A 4,907-nucleotide genomic window follows, 5' to 3' on the forward strand; every position below is an offset into this window, starting at 1 on the left:
ACACACACACACACACACACACACACACACACACACACACACACACATGCAGCAGTGTGTGAAGACAGAGGGCAGGAGCGATTCTCACACTCGAACTTGCTTGCTCTCTCTCACTCCCCCTTTCTTTCTTGCTCTCTCTTTCTCTCACTCCAGTTTTTGCCTCCGACACACGATTCTTAGTGTTTTTGCTCTTTTTTTTTTCCAGCAAGTGAATCCCCCCCACTCCCCCCCACCCCACTGAATCCAATCTTCTTTTTATTTGGAAGTGTTGTTCCCTCTCCCCCTTTCTCTAGACACACATTCACACATGCACACACACACTACTTTATATACACAAAGCCCAGCGATAGGGAGAGGGAGGGAGAGGCAGAGGGAGACAGAGTGGGAGAGCAAGCAAGAGGACGCCATTTAAGCAGTTTGTTACGAGCACTGCAAGTCCCCAAAATGGCTGAAAACAAACAGGAACCACGCCAACTCAAAAAACCTGGGCACAAGGACGGCCGGACGGACACGCAGACAGGGAGTGAGAGGAGAGTGTGCGAGAGAGACAAGGAGACAGAGAGAGGACAAACTGGCGGTAGCCTAATGGCGGATGGGAGCACTCCATGAAACAAGTGAAGTTGAGGGAGAAATGGGTCATTAAAGGGGCACTCCAGCGGTTCAGCGTTGCACTTAGATAAAGTTCAGGGACTTACGAGAGACAGATTGAAAAAAAGAACGGTCAACATCGAGGCAACGGAGGCCAAGATAGCCGGACTTAAAGTCTCTAGTATGGGTCAAGCTTCAATAACGCTGGATCCTACATTTCCCAAGATGCAACTTGATTGCACCTTTCACTAGACTGGCAAGTTTCCTTGTGTTTTCACACTCCACTTCCTCAGTTCCTAACCTAGACGGGCCTTCAGATCCAAAATTGCACTTTGTGAGAACAACGCTATGGGCTGATGGAACCACTTTGAAACGTTGTCATCGTGACAATAATTCCATCCATCTTGACAACTACAAAGTAAACAGTTATCCACCGTATTTGCACACATTTGATAGCCCATCACAGTGTGGTGCTAAATGACTTTGGTTGCAGAAAACGTTATTTGCAAATACTGCTTACACAGATGGTGGTGGCATCGCATACACAAATGGTTGTCGCTGCATGCTAATGCGTGGGCACGGTGTATGCGGTTTGAAATGTGTGAAAGTTACGTTGCAAATCGCATTTGGCCTGTTTTGAATTTGGTGAACTGGGACTGAGGATCAAGTTTTTTTTGCCCCCTGTGCTAATGCGGTGTTCCCATAATGGCTGCCAGAACACAATCTTATTTTCTTAAAGCACCCTTTCAGACATTATGCAACTGTTTTCACAGGCTCAGTCGTACATCCCACGACGAGTAAATCGTTTTTTTTCATATGTAAAATCAGTGGAGTGGCTCTTTGAAAGAGAACAAGGAATAAAGGTGAAGAGACGAGGGCAAAACCTGGGTCAGGGACACTCTACGATTGTCCACGACCTCAGCGAAACAGGGCTCATGTGCCATCAGTGACGATGCCGTTCCTGTCAATCAACTGCTTTTAGGTCAGCGGTTGTATCCAACTCTGACATATGTGATCAAAACTACCGCTGGCGAGCTCCTGGTTTTGTTTTACGACCTCCCCTCACCAAAAACAACGGCGCCACTGCGTCACCATCAAGTCCTGCAGATGGTCATCACTTCTGATTCATCCGTATCCATGCAAAATGCCTCACAACAACAACAACTCTCCCCCGTTCTGGTTGCTCTCGGCCTCGCACGTCATGGTCAGTGGAAATTCCACATATCTCTGTTCTCCCTCCGCCGGCCGCTCGGCAGCCTCAGATCGGGAGGTATTCTATCAGCTGGAACAATAGGGGAGAAAAATGTGAGGAGGGGTGGAAGAATGTTCTAACACTGCTATGCTTCAACACTATTATACTTCCCACTGTCCTTTTGAGTAGAGCTGTTACCCCCCCCCCCCCCCCCCCCCCCCCGTCCCCCCCAACTGAACCTTGACGCCAACAGCCCGCCCTCCTCCCCCCTGCCTCTCTCTCCCCCTCTTTCATCACTCTCTCCTACCCTCATTGTACGCTGCCACACTTGTCTCCATGGGAACCTCTCTGGGATCGGGTGTTGTTCCTGTGACCTCTCTGGTGGCTGTTGAGAGTTAGACAAACTTTTTTTTTTTCTCCCCCCCGTCCTCCACGCTCTCAAAGCATGCTGGGTGTGTGTGGAGGTGACACATGACAGCAGTTGTGAGCAGCTTCAGGATAAGAGAGTAAAATTAAAAAGCAAAAGAAAGAGTCTGTCTGTCTGTCTGTGTGTGTGTGTGTGCGTGTGTGTGTGCGTGCGCGCGAAGCAGATTGCCCGTTGGCAAAAACAATAGCGTGCGTTTGTGTGTGTGTGTGTCGCAGGAGTGCGACCACTCGGCCCGCACATGTGTGCAGGCATTGTCCTGCGGCTGCAGCCGGCCACAAACTCTGTATTCAGAGGCTCCCCCCGTAGTCCAGCCGCCCCTATTCACGGATGTTTGGCCAAACGTGATCATAGCTTTTCATGCTGTGCTACCAAGCGACACGCACATCTGAATACACAAAGATGGAGGAACTAAGGGAGCCATCTTGGTGGGAAATATAAGCCATTAGACTTTCAATATTTAGTCTTGACATCAGTATTAAATCCAGTCTAGGGCCTTAATGCGTTTATCAACCAGCAGGCTAAAATACATTTATTTTATATTCTATACGTAAAAGATGTGGTCCCAAAATTTTTATTTTTCAACAGCATAATTGATTATTTAAAGAATAAAACATATATAAAAAGAAAAAACTAGCACAATTATCATAGAAATCACACACACTTGAGTAAATGGTGCAGTTAAAGGCCCCCTGCGGAATGTTTGCTCGCTGACAGCGCTGTAGGAGCAATGTTTTGAACAGCGAGTCCCTGTATTGTTGGTTTGTCACGGTCCACCAGCATGACGAAACGCATGCACACGCGATGGGGGTAAAGTAAAACACATTTCTGCCGACTGTGAAGGGCAGTAACAGTTGACAACGTTGATGTAGCGGTGTGCGAACAATAGAGGAGAAGAAGGCCGCAAGTTGATCTAAAACAACTTCAAAACATTTCAAACATCTTTTGCAAATGTTTTATGGAGGTAAGATTACATTAATTCAACACGTTCATTAGGCCTCAAACCTGCAGCGGTTGATTTTTTTTTGGCCACATGGGGGCAGCAAAATCAAGCTGTGACCAACGACAAATATAGAAAGTGTAGTTATAATCATCTGTGGATTCATCCCTGTAAACCCTTTCATGTTATTATATTTGATAAGGAAGGGATTTGACGTGCACATCAGGTATCAGATCTTTTAGAGATCAGAAAAAATACAGAATAGAGACAGCTGTTACACAATCAGTGCCAATATGTGTTTCTTCTGAATTCCTTCTGATACATATGTGTGAATATTTCCTGAGGCACGCTCAAGGGTTGGTAAGCATCCTCAGTGCTCTCTCAAAAAAAAAAAATCCAAAAAAAAAAAAAAAGGATAACTGACCTGCTCTCCAGCTGACTTGGACTGAGAACAAAGTGGGAAGTCAAACGGCACTGGAGGAGTTCAAATGTCCGTGGCTTCTTAAAGAGAGAGCAGAGGCTTCACGAGGGACGACACAGCGATTCCTGCGCCTGTAGCCTGCACACAGGAGGACAGAGGTGGAGTGAAACCAGAGCACATACATGCTCTGCAAGTACATGTTCAGATAAGCGTGACAAATGTTTACATTTGTAGTCACACACACGCACACGGATGAAAGGGTGTTTAAGCCCTCAGCGTTGTTTCACAGACACTGGGGGCGGTACAGTGGGTAACTTGATGAAACCGCCCTTGAAGTGGGGAAAGATGAGCGTGCTGGGACATGTCCCGAGCGTACACTTCTCAGCTGTTTACAAAAACAAATGTCAAGGAAGCAGTCTGATGGTAAAGACCAGGAAATACATGTGTTGCTCTACTGTGTATTGTTACGAGCCAGATATATGTCAAACATGCATATTCATACATCATATATTGTATATATTGTGTCAAGAGGGCAGCATCCAATATTCAGCAGCTAAATGTTACATCTGACAAACAGTTCAGGGATTTTAAGCTTTTTGAGTGTCAGTAGAGGAGAAACTTTTTTTTAAAAGGGTTCAGGCATTCTCAGCTTTTCAATTTCCAGTAGAGTCAGCGAGTTCAACACTGCACCCCCCTCCCCTTTCCTGCAAGACAGCTCTGAAGGACTAAAACACGCGCCTGCCATAGAGGCCATCCTGAGCAGATGTCCACAATCCGCGTGCCGCCAAATTGAGACTATTTCTATATAGTGTTCCGGATGAAGGCGCCGGAAGGATTCGTGGAGTTATGACAACAAGTGATGTAAGACAGTTATATAGTTGTGACTTTTTTTTTTTTTTTCAAATATAACTCAGTGGGCGGCTCCATCAGGATATCAAATGACAGAAGAGGGGTGTTTCATCACGCAGGCCGGCCTCAGACGCATTGAGCTATATCAAGCATGTTTGTGCTGAGTCACACAAACACAACACAAAATGCTAAAATTAAAAAAGGAATTAGATGGGTTAAGGCCGCACAAGGGAGTTACTTTGATACGCAACAAACAGCTGGCAAAATATGGTTGTGTAACAGGAAATAAAAAAGCAAAAGAAGAAGGAAGAGAGGAGTTTCGGAGTGTGGACGTTGCCAAAGGAGACTGGAAAGGATAGGTGGAAAATCATCTGGGAGGGGTGCCTGATACGGTGTTGAGGAGGGAGGGGGACGGACGGCTGGTTTTTCCACTGCCAGAGAGAGAGAGAGAGAGAGAGAGAGAGAGAGAGAGAGAGAGAGAGAGAGCATGTTT

The 4,907-nt window shown here is 46.3% G+C and overlaps 1 protein-coding gene across 1 annotated transcript in view; it reads right to left on the bottom strand.

Moving 5' to 3' along the window:
* The window catches only part of zbtb4 (zinc finger and BTB domain containing 4), an 18,582-nt gene extending 14,920 nt beyond the window's left edge, over window positions 1-3,662 (bottom strand). The window contains exon 1 of the mRNA XM_031851599.1: window positions 3,569-3,662. The gene's annotated coding sequence lies outside the window, so the exon portion shown is untranslated. The remainder of the gene's footprint in view (window positions 1-3,568) is intronic.
* Between the last annotated feature and the right edge of the window lie 1,245 nt (window positions 3,663-4,907).

This window comes from Anarrhichthys ocellatus, unplaced genomic scaffold (genome assembly GCF_004355925.1).
Source record: "Anarrhichthys ocellatus isolate YVR2014 unplaced genomic scaffold, GSC_Weel_1.0 scaffold11, whole genome shotgun sequence".
Classification (NCBI taxonomy): domain Eukaryota; kingdom Metazoa; phylum Chordata; class Actinopteri; order Perciformes; family Anarhichadidae; genus Anarrhichthys; species Anarrhichthys ocellatus.